General features: G+C 35.9%; 1 long non-coding RNA gene across 1 annotated transcript; it reads left to right on the top strand.

Moving 5' to 3' along the window:
• Positions 1 to 317: 317 nt before the first annotated feature.
• LOC144287521 (uncharacterized) lies at positions 318 to 15,909 on the top strand. The gene is made up of 4 exons (XR_013355306.1): positions 318 to 468; positions 10,747 to 10,858; positions 13,263 to 13,362; positions 15,448 to 15,909. It is a non-coding gene; the product is annotated as an uncharacterized LOC144287521 (long non-coding RNA).
• The last annotated feature ends 11,799 nt before the right edge of the window (positions 15,910 to 27,708 follow it).

Genomic DNA, 27,708 nt, shown 5'->3' with positions numbered 1-27,708 from the left:
CACTGTGTATGTGTTCTTTCTCTCTCTAAAGTAAATAAATAACTCATTTTTAAAAAATACTCTTAAAAATTAATCAAAGAAAAATTACAAGGGAAATTAGAAAATACTTTGAGATGAAAGAAAATGAAACACGACATTCCAAGGATCAATTGTGGTCCTTTAAGCCTTTCTGAGTAGTTCTGTTTTAGCTGTATCTTTTACGAATAGAATATAGTTAAATTGTGTCTTGTTAATACAATTATAGTCCCTACTTTTTAAAAGAGCATAGAGCATTTACTTTGGTATATATCAATTTATTCTGTGCCTCACAGGTCCATTGGATCAATGTGAGATCAACTTGGGCGAGGTTTCTATTTGCGCTTTGGCCTCCATGAGCCTCCACTCTGTATAGGTAACAAGAATAGTGTTTTGAGCCTACCAATGACCATGGCAACTGGGAATCTCTTTCTCCAGTGTTGAGCTAATCTGGTAAGTAGCCAAAAGTTGATTCCAGAAAAGATGAGAAGAGTATTTATCATATACCTCTGTGGTAGGTGTGTTCAGGTTCTTACTTGAGAAGACCCAGTCTCTCCTTTAATCAATGCTCTGAGTCAGAAAAGTAGCTCAGATTTGAAACTTCTCAAAGAGTCCTGATTTTCCACTGCAGCAGCTGACTTCACCCTTCACCTTGCCAACTCTCAATATTTTTCTGGTTACACAAGTCAAGGGACACCCTTGACTATTTATTTGTGTAATTCCTAAGAATATCATAGGCTGGGGCACCTGGGTGGCTCAGTGTTTAAGCGTCGGCCTTCACTTCAGGTTGTGATCCCAGAGTCCCGGATAGAGTGCTACATGAGGCTCTCTACAGGGAGCCTGCTCCTCCCTCTGACTGCCTGTGTCTCTGCCTCTCTCTCTCTCTCTCTCTCTCTCTCTCTCTCTCTGTGTCTCTCATTAATAAATAAATAAAATCTTAAAAAAAAAAGAATACTATAGGCTATTCAGTATCACCATAGGTCCCTCTTGGTCAAGTCATCCAGTTACCACTCTGGTCTTGCTGTCATCAATAATAATTATCTCTGCCTTGCCTCTACCAATAATTATATCTGCTTCTACCATGTTGAATCATTATTCCTATTGTTACTAAGGATCTTCGTGTCATGCACTACATGCTATTTTTGGCTCTGGCTCACGGAGGATAGCCACCAAGTGTCTAAAACAGACATCCCTTTACCAGTATGTTTCTTATTAACTTATTGAATTAGTAAAGAGAATCTTTTGGACTATCCCAGGAAATTCTGGTAGTGGGTGCTCTGATCACACATAATAAGTCCATTTTAAAATTGTCTTTCAGAGGCTTCTGACTCCTGTTCGACACTCTACCAAGATAGCTCCTATCTCTCTACTTCATTTTGTTTAGACTAGAAGCATTTCAAAGCATCAAAAACCCACCTGAGTAGCATCAAGATCACTTACCAGAACCTTAAACCCCAAGTCACAAGAGGATACTCCGACGTTAATGAATGCACCACTACAGCTGCCCATCGGCCACCCTCAAGTTCTACTCAACCACACATTTTTGCAATCCTTGCTGGTATACATCTTGCAATTTGGGGCTATGTATTTTATTTCCTCCCAGAACATGGCCAGTATTTCCCTGTTTGGGTTATTCTGAGACTTGCCCCTAAGTATTGGTCTGGAGGCAGTGAGAAAAGGCAGGACTATATCCTGAGGAACACATGTACCACTTGTGAGGCACCTGTCCTAAGTGAGGTCTTTCCAGGTTCTCCAATTACAGGAAGCCTAGTTCAAGGTTCAAGAGAATCTGTGGCCCAAGATTTTCTGGCTTGTTCATCAAATATCCCCAAGTGGGTTCTGAAGAAACTGCTCTACATCTGTGAAGGGCCCGGATTTAATATAGGACTGTGAAGGCTGGGCATTGTCTCCCTTATCACTCTGTTAACCTGACAATTAAGTCCCAGGCCTGGTTTTCATCACTATCTGTTCTATGGCTCTATGAGATAAGAAGCTTTTTAAGCACTGACACACAGACCCTCTTACTTTCACAACACACCTTAAAATGATAGTTGGTTCACTGGAGTCTGTCATTTTCTTTTTTGAGGCTCCTAAAGCAGATAACAAAGGCCAGAAAGCTCCACCGTCCTTATAATTATCGTTGCCCTCCTATCTTTCAAGTGCCATTGGCACTGCATAGCCTTCCACTTGCATTTTTCTCTACCCTCCAATGAGAGTCCTAGCACTTTTAACACAACTGCATGCCAGGGTTATCACAGTTCCACCTTCTCTCATCAATGACAATTCCAGAATTTTATTCCGGGTGTCTGTGTTTTAGGGTTACTTATAGTCACAACTGTCTTAGCCTGGATTACCCTTTCACCACAGAAAGCAGAGTCTGGGTTCTTTCTCTTTCTTAGAAAGCAGAGCCTGAAACACAGACTTGTATATAGGGGTCTTGCCTTAGGAGATGGGGAGTTTGAAAGAGGGAGCCAATAAAATGCTATGGCATCAATGTGGTTATTGCTGTAGGCAATTGAGGTTTCATCCTACTCAGACCTTATGAACAGCCATATAGAAAGTTCTTCAGGATTGTCCCCTCTAAGAAGTAAAAGAGGGGAGTGTTTATTTAGTAGTTCCCATCTGCAAATGTTTAAAGCCTGCTCTTAAACTTCTATCTATGTGAAAACATACCAGATGGGGATGAGCGGGCGTCCCACACTGGCATTGGAGAAGCCTGGGCAAGAAAGCAAGAGATGGATCACTCAGCAAAGGTGGACATATTCAAGTTACACCAATTAAAAGCTGGGTGATACAGTGATTTCTGAGTAAAAGGTAAACCAAGCCAGTGTCAGACAGGATGAAGGACAGGCCTGATACATTTATTTAAACATACTTATTTTGTACTTTGTATCTGATAATCCTAACATTCACAGTTCTTACTGGTCAAATTCAGTATTTTTTTTTTTTTTTGCTAACTTTCTCAGATGATAACTTGTTATATCATGTACTTGGTATTTTAAATTGTTAGCTGCTGTTTCTTGAAAGTATCTGTAGGACAAAGTTAAATTTGAGGCCTTTGTTTAAAAGTGTCCCTCCACTGAAGCTATCAATTCCACCCTACCAATTTTCTGTGGGACTCTCAACTGAGACAAACTATAAACTAATTTTTTTTATTTTTTAGATAGATAAGTCCTATGACTTTGGATCCCAATCCTATCATGCGAGCTTGTGGCTACAGTTTCAGGGAACATTTTTCTTTCTTTTTTTCTTAACCAAGAGCCAAAGTCAAGGTAGGTAAGTATCTCTAAGACTAGAACATCTTTTCTTGAGTATCTTATAAAAACTTCAACATTGTCACATCTGAAGCTTCCCTCATTCCTTTTGTTCACAAACTTGCTCTTCTTCCTGTAGTCTGTATCTCTAGCAGTTCTATTACAATCTACTTTGTCACACAAGACTTTTAGAAACCATTATGTTGCCCTTTCTTTCATCTTATTATCACATAAACTTTTACCACTTACGTCTTGTGAGCTTGCCCATACGCTGCTTTCTGTTAACATGATACACTCCTTATTTAATTCAAGTTCTTTAATGTTTCACTCCTGGACTATCAAAATAACTAATAAGTAGTCGCCATATTTTCCTTTACTATCTAAAGTATTCTCCAGGTGGTTGCCGCAGTGGTGTTTTTTTTTTTTTTTAACTGCTTTCAGCTTTATTTTTTAAATTTAAATTCAATTAACTAACATATAGTGTATTATTAGTTTCCAAGATAGAGTTCAGTGATTCATCAGTTGTATATAACACCCAGTATTCATTACATCACATGCCCTCCTTAATGCCCATCACCCTGTTACCCCCATCCCCCCACCCCTACCCCATCCAGCAACCCACTTGTTTCCTATGATTGAGTCTCTTGTGGTTTGTCTCCCTTTCTTATTTCCCTCCCCTCCCCTATGCCCCTCTGTTTGTTTCTTAAATCCACATATGAATGAAATCATATAATAATTGTCCTTCTCTGGTTGAGTTATTTCACTCAGCATAATAATACCCTATTCTAGTTTCATCCACGTCATGCAAATGGCAAAATTTCCTTTTTTTTTTGATGGCTGAGTAATATTGCCACAATGGTATTCATAACACCCACTTCAGCCATAACACTTGCTTGTAAATATTCCTCATCATCCTTTTTACTGCAGAACACTGTCCACACAACTTAGAATGATCTACAAGGTAATTTCTCACCTAGGCCCCTGGACCCACTTGCCTTTACATTTTCGTCTGTGATCTTTACCCTGCCTAGAATGCCATTCTTACACACCCTTATCTACCCTGAGTATTGAGTTATCTTAATATCCTTTGAACCTCCCCTCTATGGCTCACATAGGTACTCTATCCTCTGTGCTCACTTAACAGTTGTAGATACTCCATTTTGGGTTTTTCAACTCTGTGATGAAAAATGTAGTCATTTGTCTGTCTTGGCAAATTTTTGTACCCTCAGCAAGTGGCAGAAGCCACAGATTATGGTATATTCAATAATACACCATATTATGTTAAATGAATACATGTATAAATGAATGGACTTTACTTCCTCAGAGATGTAATGTTAAACAAGTTTGGACATTATTACTGGTGAAGAAGAGATATATAGTAAAAGTTTACCTGAAGTAAAACACAAATGAAAAACATTATAATATTTTTTTACATCCTTCGTGTTCAATTTTTGTTCGAATCTGTTTTCTACATATTTTTCAGTCTTTCATTTAAGTTTATTAAATTTTCATTGAAAAAAACTATCAGATGATAGCATTTATCCTGAAAATTATCCAGTCTATTTTTCCAGAAACTACAATTTATATACTACCTAATAGAAATACTTTGAATAGAATGTTTTCACATTTATGTAAGTTTAAATTGTTTCACATAGAACAGCAGCAAGCAATAATGTTCTAGTACTTCTTAAGTATATCACATTAAGTTTTTCACTCTGATTTCACAATGCAACTTGAAAATATGTAAAAAAAAAGGAATATTTAAAGTGATTTCTTCATTAAAATAATGTCAAAGCATTTATATTTTGTAATAAGGATAATGAAATTAAGCAATAATAAAAATATATGAGGTATTAAAACAGGTTTACTTAGGTTCAGAAGAATAAAGAAGATAAAGGGATTTGGAATTCACACACTGTACTACATGTTATTACTATGGAAATAAACAGGGGATTAAAATATATATTTATATGTTATACATATTTTGTGTGTATGTTATATATAAATAAATAATATTAAATAAGCTTACTGTGTGACCTAAAGAGACATAGTTAGGTTTCTTATAAAGGATCTTTCATAATGTATGTTATAAATATATGTAAAATATAATATAAAGACACCTATATATATCATATACAGTTAACCTTGAACAACACAGGTTTTAATTATATGGGGCCACTTATACACAGATATTTTTTCTAAAGGTATGATACTATAAAAGTATTTTTTTCCTTATAATTTTCTTAATAACCTTTTCTTTTCTCCTAGCTTACTATATTATAAGAGTATTCTATATAATACACACAAAATATGTATTAATAGACTGTTTTTGTTACTGGTAAGTCTTGTCATCAACAGTAGACTATTAGTAGTGAAGTTTTTGGGAGGTCAGAAGTTATATGTGGCTTTTTGACTTTATGGGGCCCGTACATTTTTGCCCTTTCAACATACTATTTTCTTTTTCGTTCTCTCCTTCATCTAATTTAAGAATTTAGGCTCAAAGAACTTACAAAGTATATAGTCAATTAATATTTGCTTAATTAATGAATATTGTTATTTTTACTCAATCAGTCTTTAGTTTATGCTAGTAGACTAACGTAGTTACATTACTCCCATCACTTAGCATTAGCCACCATTCTATTAAATTGAAAAAGGTAAAGAAAATTATATACAGGCATACAATTATGTATAAATTTAATATATATAATTGTGTGAATACCTTACGTATTACTACATATTTTATTAATTGCAACTATTGCCTAAAGTGTAATGAAAAAATTCAGTCCTCATACTTTTAAACAAAAAGAAGTTATCACTATAGAAAAGCTGTTGACTTAGCCTGGTATTTGTAGGGTTCTAATAAAATCACCACTTACTTCTTATGTACTTAATTGTCAATTTTAAAAGGGCAGGATGAAAGGCCTCATACAGCACCCTCCATTTAGGAAACTTATTGAAATTGATATCCATTTACTTGGAGGAACTGCATTAACTGTATTATAAAAGGGATCACAAAATTATGTTAAGAATTATTTCCAAATGCTTACTCTTAATTGATTCTATATTAGAAATGGAAAATAAAGAGGACAGAAACACCATCCAACATTTTACCAATTAGACTGTACAACCTAGGAGAAAATTAAAAACACTCTTTCTTTTATGTTTTTAATCCATTAAAAGTAATATTACCATTCAGACATTCAAAATCAGCAAACAATTTCTTATATTTTAAAAAAGAAAGTCTCTTTGAAGTTCTTTTTGTAAATCAAGAACACTAAGTAAATTCTTGCTATCAAAATATCAAATTCTTAAGTCTTTAGGAAAATATTTGCCATTTCCTTTCCTAAAACACTACTAGCTCATGAAAAACTAGTGTCCCATAAGATGATAATCAATTTTTAAACAAATATAATTTAGTCAAATAGTTTGGAAGATTCTGGACTAAGCATATTTAAATAAATTTATTAATTAGAGAATTTCCCACATCCTACTCCAAATTTACTTGCCCTGACTGTCCTGACTATCCTGAGATTACTCTTTTCCCCTGCTCTCACCCACCTCCCAAACCAGGATCATGTATCTTGAGATTTACCTGTGTTCCAAGAACTGCAGGGTCAGTATAAATATCACCGAAATCATTCATTATTTCATGATTATTATATCTGTATAACTCCAGCTTAAATCAAGAGTTTTTTTTATAACAATAAATATTAAAGTGCAGTAGTTTGCAAATTATACTATTCTTTATTTCACCTGAGCTCAGAACAAAAAGAAAGAAATTTGAATCATAGTAAGAGAAATTTTTAATTGTGTTGAAAAATTAGTGGAAGTCATTACTTGTGATTGGTATCAACAGTATGTATATAGAAGGTTTAAAAATAGGGCTTTAAAGGTGTAGGCAATGATAATACCAATTCTCGGCTAGTTCAGAGGAAAGGCAATTTTTCATACACTCGGGGTTTGTTGGAATGTTAACAAATGCAAAGAGCTGGGAGGGGAAAAGGGCAATATCTAATACTGTGAAGGTGTGCATGCCCTTCAGTTCCACTGTGAGCATAAAACCTATGGGACACACACACACACATTTATATACACATAAATATGAAACTGTGTATGTTTAAAAGAAAACTCCTTCCAGCATTGTTTCTAAAAGTGAAAAATTGGAAACACTCCAAAGTTTCATCATCATGAACATGGATATATATGTAGCAGATTTTTAATATGGAATACTACACAGCAGGGACTTGAACCTAAATTTTATCATTAAAGAAGTTCACATACAAAATGTTGAACAAACCATATTACATATCAATACATAATATCTTAATGTAGTTTGGAAGCATGGAGTTTAACGCTGTAATATGTGTGTAATGATGGTTATGTATAATATACGTGATAAAATGTCAAAATATACATGAAAATGATAAACATCAAATTCAGGAAAATCTCTTGGAGGGTGGGAAATGCAATTGGGGGAAAATAAACCAAGAGCTTAATCTACTTTTTGTAACTTTTTATTTCTTATGTTCTGTGATGTTACCCAGGTGTTCATTAAATAGATACAATATTTTTTTATATTGTGTCTGAAATATGTTGAGATTTAATAAAATTAAAAAAAAAGATGTTTAAGGGAAGCATGTCTTGGGGAAGAGGGATACAGTAGAAAATCAATGTTATACTATAAGTTCAATATTTGAATAAAATTAATAACAAAACATTTGGGTTAAATTACAAATTTCATTTCTTTAAAAAAAGAATGTTTATGTTTCTTCTCATGATGTTTATTATAAACATAAGCAAATAATCCATATATATATATATATATATATATATATATATATATATAATATATAAGCAATGTCGTAGCTATACCAATACATAGATGGCTAGTTAAGGCATTGCCCAACTATACTAACATTTCAAAATCATACCTATGAAAATGGATTAAGTTAGGATACCATGTCCAGGCCAAGCAGGAAAAAATTGAACTGTCTTCCTATATCTTGCAAAGTTATCAACAAGAAGTATTGTTATAATCTGTACATCTCACAAATATTGTCCAAGTTTCATTTGAAATAAATATCTATTACAACAAGTCAAAGTTACTGATTTTTCTGTTATATAGGGTCTTATGTCCAAGAATGTTGGGACTTGAATAAATTCTGAATGGTCCCTAAATTCCCCAATGTGTTGTCTAGACTTATCCACTTCCTTCCTCACTTATGTCTCTTCAGTTCTCTCTGTTTTCATCCCCATGACTGTATTAAAACTATCCTTACCAAGGACACCAACTACCCATATCTTATATAAGTTCACGGTCAATATTCTACCTTTACATTACTCAACAGCCCAGTAGCATTTGACATAGTCTTCTCTTTGAGATAATATGAACACTGTCTTTGCTGTAACTCAACCAGTATTCATCTGGTTTTCCTCCTACCACAATGGCCAATCATTCTTCTTTAGTGCTTCCTCATGTCCTACACTGCTCTTCTGACCTCCATGTGGCAAAATACAACTATTAATTCTCAGTTCTAACCTCTGATGGAATTTTATGTGTCAACTTGACTGGGTACCAGGATGCCCAGATACCTGATTAAACATTATTTCTGGATATGTCTGTGAGATGAAGAGGAACCAGAACATGAGCTGAGGAGGAGCAGGCAGTAAGGCAAGAGGAAAACCATAACCCTCTGTGAAGGTGTTTCTGGAAGAGATTAGCCTTTGAATCTGTGGACTAAGTAAAGTATATTGCACCCAAGTGTAGGTGGACATTATCCAATCTACTTAGGGCCCGAATAGAACAAAAAGGTAGAGGAATGGAAAATTCTGTCTGCTTTTTTGAGCTGGGACATTGAACTTTTTCTACACTTGGACTAAAACTACACCATTCATACTTCTACTTCTTAGGCCTTTGGACTTAGACTGGAATACACCACCAGATTTTCAGAGTCTCCAGCTTACAGATGATAGATCATGGGACTTCTTAGTTTACATAATTACTTGAGCCAATTCCTCATAATAAATCTTTTTTAATAACTGTGTATGTATACATTAATATACATGTATTTATTGTGAGAAATTTTATTTATATACAGATTTTTATATAAAATTTTATATATGTAAAATTTACCATACTGGATCACTACCTTCTTCTTCAAGTACTTTTCCACTTGGTTTTTAAGATAACATACTTTTATGGTTTTTCTCTTGCCTTATTGCCTGCTCCTCCTCAGCTCATGTTCTGGTTCCTCTTCATCTCCCTAATGCCCTTGATTATGTGGTCATTTCTTTGCCTACACTCCGTCTCTAGTGACCTAATCCAATCTCTTGGTTTTATATGTCATCTATATATTGATGACTCTATATTACTATGCAGAGGACTCTCAACTTAGACCTCCAATCCTGCTTCTCAAGGACTAATATCCTACTGCCTATACATTTCCATTTTGATATTTAGTAGGCATATTAAATTAATACAAGGTAAACTGAATATTATAGTTTAGTGATATAAATGAAATGGACTTCAGTGATATGTATATAGTTTCCCCCACTGCCATACCCATCTCCATATATGGTGGCACCTTCTGCCCAGTGGCTCAAGTCATTTTTCATAATCTTTCATTCCTCACTTTCCTGAAAACCCTACTTTGAATTCACCAGCAAGTCCTTTTGGTTCCATCCCCAAAATACATCCTAATTCTGACTATTTTTTTCCAACTTCACTGCCTGGGCTCCAGTTCAAGTAATCAGAAGTTATCCCCTAAATGATTGAAAGAGAATTGTAAAAAAGTCTTTCACTTCCACTCCAATTTTACACAGCAAAGTCGATGTTAACTTTCTAAAGTGTAAATCATATTTTGTTTCTCCCCTATATGCCATTATCCCATAACTTTACAAATTTAAAAGAAAATCAGAATCCTATACTTTTTACCCTGACCCTATGTGACCTGGCTCCTAACTTACCCTCTAGCACTGTGCTCTTGCTACATGGCTCTTTTTCTGCCCCTTTAAACCTCTAAGTTTGGTCTGTTCCAGGGCCCATGGGTGGCTTAGTGGTTGAGCACCTGACTTCAGCTCAGGGTGTGATCCCAGGGTTTGGAATTGAGTCCTGCATGGGGCTCTTTGTGGGGAGCCTGCTTCTCCCTCTACCTATGTCTCTGCTTCTCTCTCTCTCATGAATAAATAAATAAAATCTTAAAAAAAAAAAAAAAGTTTGGTCACTTATAAGTACTTTTGCCCTTACTTCTAAATGCCTTTTCTATTCTTCTCACTTAAATCTTTAGGTACTGTCTTCTTTTCACCATTCAGATGTCAACTTCAACATCTTCTCTTCAGAATAGTCTCCTATGAGCTCCTACTAAAGAACCCCCACCAGTTTACATCACACTCGTGCATTTTATTTTCCATCTAGAATTTATTTCCATCTGAATGATCTTTTTAAATAATACATTCATTGTTTATCTCTTTACCCTAGAATACAAACTCTTTGAAAGCAAAGATTTTGTTGTCTCACTTGCCAATGAATATCCTCCATTGCCTAGAACAATGCATGACACAAACATCTGAAAACCTCCCAAAGTTACTAGGTGAGTAGAAAAACTAATTTCATTTACTCTGAGGGTGTCTTTTCTCCTCCTCACAGTGATATAAGGGTCCTGCGAAGCTTAATAGATGTTAACAGAAAGAGGCTTTTGGTCCTTCCGTGTAGAGTGTTGTGGTAACCAGACTCCAAGATGGTCTCCAGAGAGCTTCATCTTTTGGAATTCATTTCTTTGTGTAGTCCCCTCTCACATTGTATCTGAGATAGTCTATATGACCAACAGAGTATAACGGAAGTGACATTGTATAACTTCTGAGGCAAATCACAAAAGATACTGCCACTTCCACTTTGGATCTTTCTCTCTGAAGATAGCCAACCCCATAGCATGAAAATCCTTAAGCAGCCCCTATGGAGAGGTCCCAGTGTTAAGGAACTGAAACCTCAGACCAACAGACAGCAGTAATTTATTAAGCATAGGATATAACCATCTTAGAAACAGCTCCTCCAGCTCCACTTGAGTCTTCAGATGACTGCATCTCTGGACAACATCTTGACTACAACTTCATGGAAGACCTTGAGCCAGAATCATCCAGTTAGGATGCTCCCAAATTTCCTAATCAACAGACATCATAATAAGCTCTGAAGTTAGTTATATACCACAGCAACAGGTAACTAATACAACTAGTTTCTGCTGATATGTTCATTTTCTAAGTCCCTAAATTTTTTTGAAGGTGAAGAAATGATATATGAAATAATAAATTTCTGTATTTATGGTCTCCTTTCTCCCCAGCTTGGCTTATTCTTAAAATGTTAGCATACCCTTTCTGGCAATTGCTCTACCTCAACGAGCCTAGGACATTGCAATTAAAAGAAAAGGCAAGAGGGTCTTATGCATATCTGACAACTTGGCTTTCAGCCCTGTAACACAAATCTACTTAGAGAGACAAAGGTCCAGCTTCTTGGGAAGCAAGAAAGAAAAAAGTCACATATTAAAAAAATTCAACTTAACATGTGTAAAATGGAAATTAAAGAAGAGTACCTACTTTATAGGTGTTTTGAAAGGAACAAATGAGAGAATATATATAAGACATCATGCATTTTAGCATGATGACTGGTCCATGGTCAGTGCTAAATAACTATTGGTTATTATTATTGACTTTTCTTTTGTCTGGCTCATTTTTTTATTTGAACAAGCTTTTAATACACTAAAATAGATTAGTGAAAATAGTATATTATAAACTCTTACACTACACAATAGCTGATGATTTATATGAGAGAAATATTTTCTAAAACCTGTTATCACAAATTGAGAATAGACTTTTTAATACATACATTTTCAGAGAAAAAAAAATTAGGCTAAAAATTAACCAAAGGCTATGTTATCTAAATTATAATAAGAGATTGTCATCTTAACATATTGAAAACTTAGAGAGGGATGAGCAAAAGACTTAAAATGTAGTAAGAAAGTAAAAGCAGCAAGAGATTGACTCGAATGTCATTATCTTATTGCCTTTTGGAACTAGAAATGTATTGTTTCTCATATAAAGCAAAGCACTGAAAACTATTTGGCAGCAAGGTTATTATTTCACATATAATTACATCTCATACGGAGGTACATTGGCAGACATGCGGTGGCTAAATTGTCCATTTTCAACTAGAAAAAAGAAATGCAGTTCTTTTTTCACTTACATCAGTCAAGAAGATAGCCGCCCACAGGAAGAGATAAAGACTTATTTGACACTAGATCTATAACCAATGATTTTAGTTATCACTTGAAATTAGTGAGAATTTTGAAATAGGCTTAAGATTTTTTGAAGAGCAATTTGGTACCACAATGAAATAACAGATGAAATGGAAAAAGAAAAAAAGAAAAAGAAGATGATGTTTTCATTCTTTGGCTGTGTGGATTTAGGGATTTCTACAATAGGATTTCTCATAGATAGATAACCTAGAAAAGCACAGATGTATTCATTTACCATTTTTGAAAATAAACTAAGCATTTAATTAAATTATCTTCCCTATAAACCAATTAGATAAATCCTGATTCAATGAATATACTTAAACATTATCCAGGGTGCCAACAACTAAGAGTATTATTTATAAAAGCCAGACAACTAAATTCTAACCCTCTAATCTGCCTGTTCTGAATATTTATTAAATCATCAGAAGAGTCCTGATAATTGTAATTTTAGATAAGTAGCGTCTGCCGGTATCTGTAATGTAGATGTGATACAAAATATTTACCTACTTGAAAATTTGGAGAAAATGCTATCTGAATCCCTTTTTGGGAGAGCTCATATCTACGTGAAAGAAATACTTGGGTCAAATAGGAGGTGGAGATGGAGGGTAAGATTCCCAGTGTTTGCTCAAGTTATAAAAATAGTGTCAGTAAAGTTGCTACATATAGACAGGTATGGAGAGGAATGCTTTTTCTTACTTTTGAGAATCAGAAGAAAGGAAAGAGATGGAGGTGATAGGAAGAGATCCTGGAGGTAATGAGCTAAAAGAAGACTGTGTGCCATGATGGGCCTCACAAACTCCCCAGGTTTGGTAAGTCAATCATATTCACAAAATGTTGAACAGACTCATGTGTGTGCGCACGTGTGCATGGATGCTGATAAGATTTGATTTTCAAGGTTGAGGAAACGTGTAGCAGAAAGGATTGCAAGCATATAAGTGAGCCTTAGAAGAGTCTCAGGAATCACAGGGAAGAATAGCTTTGGACATTCATAGGTCCTAAAACGGAGTTTGAGGTAAGTTCATCTCTCTTTTCCAAAGATGAGGAGGCACCCATCCACACAGTGCCCAATCCTGGGGAAATAGTTCTTCCTTTCCACCTTTCCATCCTTAACTGAGCAATTTTTGTATTAGTTAGGCTTCTTTTTTCACCTTTCATGAATTCTTTTGGAGTTTTTATTGTATAGTTAATGCCATAATTATATAGTTAACCAACAGAAGGAGCTATTAGAATATAAAAGAGACTTTGGAGAAGAAAATCAAAGCACAGACAATAAGCAAATAAATGTAATTAGGATAAAAGGATACCGAATGAGCAAGTTGAACAATTTCATACCAACTTTGTACTTGTTCTCCTGAGACCATCTTTTCCTCTGACAAGTTTCAAACTCTCTCCAAATTTCTGAAAATTCCAAACTGTTTATATTTCATGGTCAGTTTTACCCAGCAATCCCCTATGCACTGAGCTCTCACCTCCTCCAGTTTATATAGACTGTTACATACCCAGCTGAGAACACAGATGCTTTCCCTGGTTAATAATTGATGAAGGGGACAGTATATATGTGAAGACCACTTGCATATAGAAAATTTTACTGAAGGTTTGAGGTAACTGAGGATTAAATTCCAGAAGCACATAGTAAATGCCTTCCCTTAGAATCTCACATATCCTTGGGCACCAAGAAATTTCACCACTGTACTTTGTGTAGCTACCCAATATTTTGCTCAGAATGCCCTTTTCTTCTCCACTTTTTCTTCTATTTTGATCTTTCATCCCTAAATTCATCTCATTTTTTTTACATGGAGAAGCTCAAATATATTTTTGTTTTAGAATCTTCTTCTGAAGCCTATCCTAGAAACCTTAGTTTCCAATCAAAGCCATCTACACTGAGAACAAATCATGACTCAGAGGCACAATTATGTTTTAAAGTAGCATAGTAGCCTTCTCTCTCCCTTTTACATACAGCTTTTCTGAAGGCCAATGGCAAGACCTGCATTTTTATTATGCTACTTTCAGCTCTGCACGTTACAGGGTTTCAAACACAGTAACAGCTTGTGAAAGATTCACAAATTTGGGGAACAGATTCATAAAGGAAGAAACATGAATTCTAGTTATCTTGGCTTCTAGTACAGTTTGATTTGCAACTTATTAAAGACTGATTATTTCATTTTTTTACACCATGTTATCTTATCTACAAAATGGAATTAAAATGGTCATATACTATGCATATCTTAGAGGGTGACTTTATTATCTATCTATCTATCTATCTATGAAGTTATTTTGAGAATTGAGAAATCTTTTATAAACATTTGGCAACGTTACTAATCTCTATCTCCCAAACTTCAAATAAGGCTGGTATATAGAGTACACAGCATGTTGTGAGAATAGAAGATCTACTTTTGTAAATACCTATGCATAGAGACAGAGAGAAAAATTAGTAGAACATTTATATAAAATACATGGTAAGTTTTAACAAACATGAAAAAATAAAAGATTTGTAATGTGCATTGGAAGTAATCAGTGGACTTATAAAATAGAAACAAATAAGCATGACCATCTATGAATGTGAACTTAGAAACAGTTACCAGTAAGCAACTGCCTCTGCGAATTCCATTAAAGATCATCTGCAAAATCTGCACCCACAAAAATTCAAATTTATTTCCCATTTACTGAAAAATCAAAGGACTAGGCCTTTTTTAAGATATAAAACTAACTGCTAAAATCTGTAAATTATGGTAACAAGCATATTAAGATAACTCTTATGCTAGTCAAATAGTTCTTCTTTATTTCTTACCCTGCAAAAGCATCTCTTTAATATCAGTGGCATTTTACTTCTGAGATAAAATTTTATCAGCTTAGCATTCCCTTCTCTTTAATTTTCCCTTGCTGTGTCTTGCTAGGTACCTAAGAAGGACAAAGCAGGAACACGAAAGTCCCCATCATGGCATTTATCTAGGACTCCAGGATAAAAGGAAAGTTGGGGGTGGAACCCATCCACAATTCATCACGGATGGTGATGTCTTTATTGGCTACTGACCTTGCAATGAGTTGAATGAGTTATAAGAAGGTTCTCTGTTACCCCAATCCCTGTTTTCTTGAAGGAGGACATAAATCACTTGAATCTCATGAATTTCTCATATTTACAAAGTATGCTTCCAAATTTCCCACAGAGGATGCAGTATAACCACTTATTTTTCCAATTTAAAAAAAATAATTTTTCAGCTTGTTCGATGTCACATAAGGAGGCTGATGATTGAGAAGATCTGAGAGTGACCCGAGGATCCAAGGGTGGGTGTCAGCAAGAAGCCCAGAGAGAAGCAGATAGCTTCCATCATTCCTGTTGTGAGGGTGTTTGCATTACTTCTCCTCTAACCTTATGCTTGAAGCAACAATCATGGTAGATTGCCTTATTCTGTTCCATTAAGAACTGAAGCATGTAATAAATCAAATTCCATAGTGACATATCTTGTTTCAGTGGCATGATAAGTTGCTTCTTGGCTGAAATTCAGATGAAGAATATCTGGGTTTTGTAACTCTACTTCTCCATATTCTCTTGAAACTTAAAATTTAAGCATTATACGGTGCTGGGAAAAATGACTGAAAAAAAAAATGAAGAGAGAGGGAACGCAGCCTTCAGAAATATCAAGAGATCTTAGTGGGCAAATACCACAGTGTGAATTTTGAATAACTTTTCCCACATATATAGATATGAGCATGAGGAGGAAAATAGTATTAATACATTACATCTTGCTCTCAGAGACTCTGTGTAATAAATGCAAATGTCTCATACTATTACATAGTAACTTATCACTGAAAATGTATACTCTACCCTGTAGAAAAATATAATTTTACCAAGAGAGGATCTCTCAGATGAAATTAGCCTCGTTTTGTTTCATTAAGCAGAGGACCAAACCTATGTAAATGAACCCAGACAATCTATCAGAGAACTTTTAACCAAATGTTAAGATTTCAAGCCACCTAAAGGAATCTCGTCACAGATTAACATAAGATCCCCATTTTGAAAGACAGTATATGAAAATATCAAGGAGATTTTTTTCAATATTTGCTATGAATGACTGCTACTTTGACACACTGAAAGGAACAACAGTGGATAGAATTTTACTCTGCTCCTAATGTTTCAATATCCTGTGAGCAGGATAAAGACACCTGTGCAGGCATCTGAACTACAATGCAGGCTAAGAGAAGTGCATTGTGATAGGAATAAGCCATTCTTTAGTAATGTAGACAATAACATTGGCTTTAGTAATCATACAGATTTCATAATAGGCAAAGCATCCTTCCTACCTTAGACTTGAAGAATAGTAATTTGATATGCAGAACCTGGGAGACACATCAGGTAGTCAGGTAGTAACAGCAAGAACAAAGCCACAGGGACAGCTGTAGTAAGTGTCATCTCTGACATTTAATGAGCACTTATGGTACAATAGGTACCACTCTAAGCATTCGCATTTTATAACTCATTATTTCATTTTCACAAAAGCTCTGGAAGGTGGGTACCATTCTCGTCATCCCCATTCAACAGATGACATAGAGTGTGCAAGTAAGCTGTTAAAGTGAGTGAGTGTTGACTTTGTATTCAAACTCAGTCTGGTTCATACCCATGCTATTTTCAGGAAGGGTCAGTGGACCAATTGGATTCTGAGAGAACAATGAGATAAACTAAACCCATAGTGTGGAGGAGCTCAGACAATTTGGAACCACCGATTGTTCTTAAGCAGAGAAATATCTAAAAACAGACTTTAGAAAGATATGTGATATCAACATTGCATACTCGATTTGGAAGGTAAGTCTTTTAATCAAAGGACCTGGCTAGGAAACTCTAACAATAATCGAAGATATTGTGGGAATGGGAACATAACAATTGTGAAGAAAAGTGGGTAACTGTTAGTATGCAGTCCAATTGTCTTCCCTCAGTAAAAAGGATATTTACCCCCTACCCCCACCACTGGGCTATCTAGACTTCACAGAATGACAGGATAAATCATCAAACAGTCTTATTTTCTTAGTGAGTTAAGTTGCTTCCTTAGCAATTACAAACCTATGAAGATTATCACTTAATGGCACAAAGGTAATAATACTACAGCTGTGCATGCCTAGAGACCTGCAAGAATTAATATACATTAACCAATATGTATGCAAAAAAGTCAAAATATTACCACACAAACATGTTGGGGGAATGTTTTTTTCAATATCTTGAGAAATGTCCACGTTTTAAAAACTTTAGAGCGACAATTCACTATTGATATCCAGTAAAGGTGAAATTTTAATGTAATGGCAATGGCTATTTTGTGTGTCTTGTTCATTTTTTAAAACTAAGGTCCTAATGAACTTTGTGAAGTTGTTATTCTAACATTATATTTAAAAATGTTTTTTTCTCTAACTTGAGAGTTTTTATTTAACTTTTCATTTAATTTCTGTTTTCTGCACTTTAAAAAAGCAGGATTTCACTGGTTTGTTTTCAGTACCATCTGTGTTATTAGCAAAGAAAAACTAGCATAAGCTTAAAACAATGCAAGGGAAAACTATGTAAAATTAAGCTAAAACTGTCACAATGAAACTGCTAAATTTCACAGAGATCAAATTCCAGTACACTGAAAATGTTTCTTGGGCCTGCCTAGAATTTCTCACCTCATTAGGTGTGAAAAACATAAATTGAGCACTAGGTTTTTTTTTCAAAATTTTGTCCATGATGAGAACAGTTGGGGAAACAAAGCTCTCCATAGCCCTTAGATCTGGTATTTGGAAGAGGAGAAAGTGATTGAAGGCTGTACTTTTTACGGATTCTGGGCACTTGCTCAGTGATTGTTTTTGAATCTTCAAGTGGCTTATAAAATAATTAATTCATTCTCACATTTCCATTTCTTTCAAGAACACAAAATTAGCACTCTCTTTATTAAAAAAAAAAAGGCAGATTGAGAGTCAAAATATCTGGTCAAATAGAGTATTCCAAGACCAGTTCTAAGGTCCAAAACTCATGTTTTCTGAGTCAAACTATTCAACTCTAGATACTACATTTCTTTAACAGTCCCCATCTTTAAATTCCAGTAATACCTCTCTCCTTGCCAGACATCTATGTGGGATTTAGCTCTACGTGCATTTTAATACATTCAATTTGTAAAGGTTGAAATCTCTGACTCATTGCCTATCAAGTTAAAGTACAAATTCAAGATTTTTAAGTACTTAATCTGTACCATGTAATGAGATTTATATTACAAGTTGAAAAAAGACATGCACTTAGGATAGAGTCCAAAATAAAACTACCTACCATAGTGTGAATGTGCACTTCCAAACTGTTTATTTCCCATAATCCCCCCCCAGTATCTATAAACAACACATCTTTTATTATCCTCTAATCCTATTCCACAAAATCTTACTGTCTTGCATAGAGTATCAAATTCTACATATATTACCTAAAATTGTGCATCTTCTTATAATAATGTTTAAGACCATTTTGCATTTCCTGTAATTTAACTCAAATATTTCTCCTTACCTAAAAGAATGACAGAGACCACTGAATGTGCTGAATGTAGGTACATTTGAGACATATAACCATCAAACATTTCCATGGCTACTTGTACTTTTTCTGCTGCAAAAAGTGAAATATGGTTCAAAAGTGGATAATAAGGAAGGTCATCTCAGCTTCCGGGACCCCAAATATTCTTACACTGTACCTCCTGCTCATTCCCACCCTCAAAAGCAAAGGACTTTGAAGGCTGAAATAATAAAGAGTAATTATAATGAATTATTAACGAAGTTGAAAACTAAGACATTTTATATTAGTGAGTGTGTTGTAATTAACTCTGGTAAATGATACCAAAATGAGTATTTTAGCTTTCACTGTTCTAGGCAAAAACCTGAAGGGAGAAATCAATGTAATCATGCTTTCTTCCATAAAATAAAAGGAGGAATAAATCTCTGTTATTTCTCTCAAGTACAGTTTCTAATATATTTTGTTTCAAAAAGAAAAACTGCCAAGGAGGAACTATCTCAATGATAGTATTTGTAGAGAAATGTAACTTCCAGCCAATGATGTTAATGCTGATAGATAATGTCCTATGGATATTTCAGAAGACACAGTATTGATCCATAGTCTGCTCATTTAACTAGAAGATAATAGTTTGGCTTCCCTGGGAGGATGAAACACTTAGAATTTGTAAGTTTTCTCTAAATAAAAGCAATCTACTTTTATCAACTGGAGAACAGTATGAGATGGAAAGGGGCAGGGAAGACACAGACTTTTTGCCAACAGGTCAACAAACAATGAGAACTAAAAATTTATTACATAATCAATAACATACTAGAATTTGTGAGAGAGCACAAGGAATTATTGTCCTCACTGCACTAATAATACAGCAGTCCTCTGCATCTGCAGGGATGTGTTCCAAGAAGAGCCTCAGGGGATGCCTGAAACCAGAGGTGGTACCAAACCTTGCATACACTATATTTTTCCCTGTATGTACATATCTGCCTATGATAAACTTGAATTTATAAATTAGGCATAGTAAGAGATCTACAACAATAACTAATAATAAAATAGAAGAGTTATTACAATATACATCCCATAATAAAAGCGAATGTGGTCTCTCTAAAATATCTCATTGTATTGTACTCACTCTTCTTATTTTGATGTAAGATGATAAAGTGCCTATGTGATGAGATGAAAGGAGGGGAATGCCATGGGCATTGTGAGCTAGCATTAGACTACTATTGACCTTCCGACCACACTTCAGAAGGAGGATCATCTGCTCCTGGACTTCGGCTGATGGGGCAGGAAAAGAGAGTGTAACTGAAACCAGAGAAAGCAAAAGCAAAAATGTAGGTGGTAGGTGGGGACTGCAGTGTAGGGAAGGAAGTGCAAAAGCAAGACTATAGAATACTGAAAATACATCCTGTCAGTGTGAGTTGGGGCCTTTTCCCAGTGACAGTTAAGCAAGTGTTCCTGTCTCAGTTAGGAATCTTAGAGGAAAGGGTATTACTAAACCTGAAATCCTGATGAGGAAGGCAAGTTGCTGAAATATTTTTATCATCCTTTCAAATATCTCTTAGTAAAATGTAATGTTGAGACCAGAAATATAAACAGAAACACATCATGTCATATTTTCACTTGTATTATGTATATAATGCAGTGTATACCTTTCATCAGAAATACACACCTTCTGAGGCATTTGGCTGGCTCAGTCAGTAGAGCACATGACTCTCAATATCAGGGTCATGAGTTCAAGCCTCATGTTGGGTGTGGAGCCTAAAAATATAGGAAGAGAAAAAAAAAGAAAGAAGAAAGAAAGAAAGAAAAAGAGCAAGAATGTTGACTGACAAAGTACCATCCAAAATGAAGAGAAATTGCCTCAATTTTTTTGGTTTTACTTATATATGCAGTCTGTTAATATGTGTTTGATTCTCATACTTACATTACAATTTCTAGCTTGGTAGGCCTTTCTACTTGATTCTATCTGCAGATTTAAGATGAGTGACTCACTGTCTTTGGAGAAGACAGGGTGAATAAGCCACAGTTAGTTCCGTAGCAATAGACATAAGACTCCTCTCTTGAATATATATGTGTTTGAGTTTGAATGATTAGCCACTTAGGCAGGTCCCTAAGTGGTCCCTAAGGCAGGATTATATTGATATAATCCAGTTACCATTTTTCCATTTTACCCACAATGATTTCATGACAAATATTCAAATATACCTTGCAATACTTTCTTCATCTCCCAATCTAGCAACACCACCTGGGAGGAAATGGGAATAGTATAGTTTTGAATCCACATTTCTATTCTATTTCTATTTCTAGCAACTATTCTAAAATACCAGTAGAATCAAACAGTAAGATTATCAATTATGGATTTAAAAAGATATCCTTCTCTCTTTTTTTCTAAAATTAGGACAACTTTAACTGTCCTAATAAATAAGAAAATAACTTCTTAGTTTCTTAAAGATTATTGATGGTAACATTGAGAACACTCCTACGAATTCTTTAGACCTCAGGAAATAATGGTGCAACTCAGAGATGAGGCATGATGTGGGAATACAGAAGTACTTCATCCTTAAAGAGGTGCCATTGAGACCTCTGTAAAGCATATTGTATAGCAAAACATTCCTTCGAGCACATATAACAAGTTTTGAACTTAAAACCTATTCCAGGGAAGATAGGTCTTCACTGCCCTCTCTGAGTTCACCTGTCTGCCAGCTTCTCTCTGCAATGTCAATGAAGAGGTGGTCACAATGCGGTATGTTGGGACATCCTTTAGGAGGCATGCTTTGTAACTAGGATTAATTTGCAAAGAAGCAGAATTGCCCAGATATATAAGCCTAGACAATACCTGGTTGAATATGTTCATATGTCTTTTTTTTTAATTTTTAATTTATTTATTTATTATAGTCACACAGAGAGAGAGAGAGAGAGAGAGAGGCAGAGACATAGGCAGAGGGAGAAGCAGGCTCCATGCACTGGGAGCCCGACGTGGGATTCGATCCCGGGTCTCCAGGATCGCGCCCTGGGCCAAAGGCGGGCGCCAAACCGCTGCGCCACACAGGGATCCCCTGTTCATATGTCTTAAGAAAAAAAATAATACACAAATACTGGAGTCAGCCTCAGATGTCGAGAGACAGAGATGAGCATTGGTATCATCCATGTTGGAATGTACAGGGCATAGAAAGATTTCACCTTTTGGACTTAATTACCATGGTTCCTTTGGTATTATCACACAGATGTCTTACCTTAGAAAATTTACAACCAGGGATCCCTGGGTGGCGCAGCGGTTTGGCGCCTGCCTTTGGCCCAGGGCGCGATCCTGGAGACCCGGGATTGAGTCCCACATCGGGCTCCCGGTGCATGGAGCCTGCTTCTCCCTCTGCCTGTGTCTCTGCCTCTGTGTGTGTGTGTGTGTGTGACTATCATAAATAAATAAAAATTAAAAAAAAAAAAAGAAAATTTACAACCAATTTGACCTTGTTTTTATTTCATACTATCAAGAAAACTTCTGATGATTTTGTATCCGGAGTAGTTCTCTGCTAAGAGAAGATACAGATATATGTGTATGTATATATACACACACACACACACACATATATATATATATATATATATATATATATATACACACACACATACACTATGTGTGGTTCTAAGTGCTAAGTATGAATTTGCTTAATCCTCACAAGAATCCCATGAAGTAGGAATAGCCATGATACTTCCTCTCTTCCTGTTAATCTTTTGAAAAAGCACACTTTTTTTTTTTTTTTTTTTTTTTTATTTATGTTAGTTACAGAGAGAGAGAGAGGGAGGCAGAGTCACAGGCAGAGGGAGAAGCAGGCTCCATGCACCGGGAGCCCGATGTGGGATTTGATCCCGGGTCTCCAGGATCGCGCCCTAGGCCAAAGGCAGGCGCCAAACCGCTGCGCCACCCAGGGATCCCAAGCACACTTTTTTTTTAAAGAGTTTATTTATCTATTAATGAGAGACACACACAGAGAGAGAGGTAGAGACACAGGCAGAGGGAGAAGCAGAGCTCCCTGCAGGGAGCCTGATGTGGGACTCGATTCCAAGTCTCCAGGATCAGGCCTGGGCTGAAGGCCGGCACTGAACCGCTGAGCCACCTGGGCTGCCCACATCATTCTTTTAAACAGGAAGTTTGGTCTCTTTTTTGTGGTTTCCTTGACTTATGATTGTCCAATCATCTTGATCAAGAATTGGGCCTAATGCAGGTCAATCCCCTTTCTATACCCCCTTAAAATAAAAGCAAAAAACACCAGAGAATCTGTTCAGTTCACTGTTGCTGCAGTTGGCACATCATTGTTGAGAGTTGATCATGTAATCTAACAGCTACTTTCCATTACTGCTCAGGGTCTCAAGCTATACCACTACATATTTGTAGTGGTCTTCCTGTGAGAACAATGTAATGCCAGGAATGTTTAGTCTTCAGAATCCCTGGCCTCAGCCACACATGGTGCCTTGCCCTCTCAACACTTATATCCTTAAATTATGCTCAGGTTATTGCATTAAACTTCTCTTTAGGGGTCTTTAATATATTCTCCCCACAACTTGAATATTAGCCATCTTAGCTTACCCTACTAGGTTTCCTTAACTTTGAACCCCCAGAGATCAGGAGTTTAAGGTCTCAGTCTTTTACTTTCAAAAAGCTTCCTGGACCCCAGTTGCAGAGTGTTTTTTCTTCTCCATTATTAGCATATCAAGTGGTATTGTGTTAAGATGTACCTCTATTAGGAACAGAAGATTCAAGGACATTTTTTTCCTAGTATAATGGGTAAAATAGAACCTATACATAACTATATGGCCAGATGGTATGACTTTTATGAAAAAGATAGATGATTTGCTAAATTCATCTTGACCGAGAATGTCTGGAGTTACTTACTCATTTTTTTTTTAAGATTTCATTTATTTATTCATGAGAGACACAGAAAGAGAGGCAGAGACATAGGCAGAGGGAGGAAAAGCAGGCTCCATCCGGAGTCCGGATGCAGGACTCCATCCCAGGAATCAGGATCAGGCCCTGAGCCAAAGGCAGACGCTCAACCACTGAGCCACCCAGGCATCCCTACCTACTCATTTTTATGTAAATTTGTGTATAGTCACCTTTATATATACTCGTTATATTTAATTAATTAATGTGCTTGTTCCAGCTTCCCTCTAAGAAATGGATTTACTTTTTGTGCACTAGTATGACCATATAGGTCAAGGTGAAAGATTAAAACTAAAATAATGCTGAATTGAATAGAACTTGCCATTGCAGTCATACTGAGCCTCTCCTTTGAATGTTCTAGGCTCTCTTCCCTCAAGCTTTATAAAGAGCATACCTACCTTATTTCAATCAATCTTCGGTTTGGCTTACTTTCACTCATTCTGAAGATCCAAGCTGGACATCATCTCCTCTCCTGGAGTCAGGGAACATGATTTCTTTTTCACAGTTGAAGTTCTAATACCTAGCCTGTTATCTGTCACATGGTAAATGATAAATAAATAGTATTGAATGAATGAATGATCTGCAAGATGGCGACCAGATTCCCCAAAGTGACCCGAGCTTTGTCTACCCCAAATCAAACTCTCTCATTTTCCTCAAAACCCATTTTCCATCCACATTTCTCTGTCCAGAGATAAAATATTGTCCTGAGATAAAATATTGTCCTTATCACTCTGAACCGAAACCTTCCAATCCCCTTTGGTATATCCTTCCCTTTCGTCACCGACTCCATTTACTTAAAAATATCTGATTCTTGGGATGCCTGGGTGGCTCAGCGGTTGAGTGCCCGCTTTCACCCCAGGTCATGATCCTGGAGACCCGGGATCGAGTCCCACATAGAGTCCCACTTCGGGCTCCCTGCATAGAGCCTACTTCTCCCTCTACCTGTGTCTCTTGTGAATAAATAAAATCTTTAAAAACAAAATCTGATTCTTCCTTTATGATGTCTTTTGGATTTTGCCTTCCTTCATTCTGACTATGCCATTATGACCTTATGATCTAATATATGAATTACTGCAGTCATCATTTAAATGGTCACCCCAGTTTCAAATTCCACCAAAATTCCAAATGATCTTAAATATCACTGCTAGACTAATTACCCTAAAATACCATCTTCATTATGTCACTCATTTGTCTACTAAATCAGGAAAAAATGTCCCTATCTTTTTTAAGAACATTCATAATTGGACCCATGCTAGATCTTCAAATTACTCTCCATTTACACTCTCTGCTCTAATCAAAGAAAATTCCTTACTGCCCCAATAGAGCACCAAGCCTCACTTCTCCTCCATATTGTAATATAGGTTACATATTACATCTTTACCTTATGTTTTATTCTTTTTTAAAGATTTTATTTATTTATTCATGAGAGAGACACAGAGAGAGAGAGAGAGAGAGGCAGAGACACAGGCAGAGGGAGAAGCAGACTCTGTGCAGGGAACCTGATGTGGGACTCGACCCCGGAACTCCAGGATCACACCCTGGGCCAAAGGCAGGCGCCAAACCGCTGAGCCACTCAGGGATCCCTACCTTATGTTTTAATATGTATAATGATTACCCCCAATTATAATATGTATAATACATATGACGCATTATCCAAGCCTAAGCTCAAGTGCCAGTACCTACATGAAGTCCTCTGCTTCTAACCCATGTGAATCTCTTGGTTATCTCAGCATCCTTATTGAGAAAAATCATCATTTTCTACCTCAATTTTTTGCCTTTAATTATAGATGGTCCTTAACACTTTTCTCTTTACTACATATTATCTCTGCATTGCTTCCTGGTATTGGTGAGCATCTTTAATCACTAGCACAATATTGCAGACAGTAGGTGCTCCTTGGATTCTTGGAACTGTGTTTGTTAATTCAGGAAGTACTCATTAGAGTAACCACTATATACCAGGCACTGAGAATATAGCAGAAAAGTAAACAAAGCTTATATTCTAATGGTTGGGACTGAAAATAGAAAAAGAAACAAAAAATCTTTCAGGTAGTGGTAAGTATGTGGATTGCATATTAATACCATCATATTTACATTAAATCACACTGCTTATAAGTACAAATGGAAGCCTCTCAGATTCATACGTTGTACTTGAGAATTTCTACCTCTTCTTACTGCCTACCCCAAAACCAGCCTCTACTTTCAATGCTTTTTAGGCATGAATTGGTTCCTTATTTGTCCAAATAAACTTTAGTGAGACTTAACTATCTTCAAACCCAGAATTGAACTGAAATATTATTTTTAAGAATTAATTATAGTTGAACATATGCCAAAGGTACATAAAGAAAAAAGTGCTGGCATGCTACTCTGCCAGAATAGAAATAGATTTTGGACTCAATTCAGTTTCTAGTAAATTAATGTCCAAAAGCACACTGGAGCAAATGTGCACACATTTGTAATCTCAGCAAAGAGGCCAGGATGCACACGGACCCTAGATTTCATCTTTCCCTCCTCTCCAGAAAATTTTCTCTTTTGTGGTCTCTATATGTTTACCAATCATGATGTCTGTGATGCTTCCTAAAGTCCATTCCTTTAAATAACTTTGTGTACATGAATTTGGAGTGTACAGTTTTATTGTTTTTCTCTGATAAGGGACATATTTTACCCCTTCCTATATAATGAAAGTGAGGCACAATGTGTGCAGTTAATTTGTCTCCATAAGGACCTGCAGTGTGATAGTCACTGAATTACTGGCATTTATCAGAAGAGTCATTGTTGTGTATATAAATACATTCACTGCATCTTATTAGGTCATGACTCTGTGCCAGGTATTGTGCTCAGCTCTGAGTACGTTGACCTCAAATGTTACAATTCTTGTTCAGGAGGAGTTCACAATCTTGTGAGGATGGCAAAATCACAAATGATCGACTGTGGGGTTGGCAGATACGAACAGTACTAGAAATATGAATAGCTTCACTTTCAAGGAATTTTAAAACTGAAAGAAACCTCAGCATCACTGACTCCAACCCAAGTCAGAGAAAGGAGGTCCACATATCTGGTTTGCTTCTAAAGGGCAGCTGGAAACCAGGTCTCCTGAGACCAGGAAGATGCTCACTATGTTCCTGCTTTCTCATTCAGCCATTTGTTGACAAATCCATTTGTTTTCTAAATCAGGTGGTTTGCACAACCAAGAAATTAGTGTAAATGCATAAAACAAGCTTTAAAACATATTAAAGTAGTAACACAAATTATTTTTAGGTAGTATCTCACAAAGCATGATGATAATATTGTTGCTTGATATGTGAGATGCACTACACTATCTGTTATTCTTGTCTAATTTCCTGACTCCTTCCACTGTTGTAAATTATGCAATTTATGAAATCAGCTTCAAAGTTTAGTTTATACTGAACCATCGCCAAATTCTGTGACTGAAGGAAAGATAGAGGAGTGGCTGTAGGTAAACTACTGTTGGTAAAACAAACGATTGTTCCTTGGTCACGAAAAAAATGCACTCTTCTGGTGTTACTCACATATACAAGATTCTTTTCCTAAGAGTTTTATGTTCTCAGCCTATTTCTATTTCTGCATACATAGTGAATGTGCTAAGTTTTTTTTCTTTTATAATTGCCTATATTATCTAAAACCTTGTATGTGACTCTAATATAAGTGCATATGCATATTATGTGAGTTTTCAAGATCTAAATTTACAACTGCATCAGGAAT

The sequence above is a fragment of the Canis aureus genome, chromosome 17 (assembly GCF_053574225.1).
Source record: "Canis aureus isolate CA01 chromosome 17, VMU_Caureus_v.1.0, whole genome shotgun sequence".
In the NCBI taxonomy this organism is placed as follows: Eukaryota; Metazoa; Chordata; class Mammalia; order Carnivora; family Canidae; genus Canis; species Canis aureus.
This window is presented reverse-complemented; position numbering and strand designations above follow the sequence as displayed.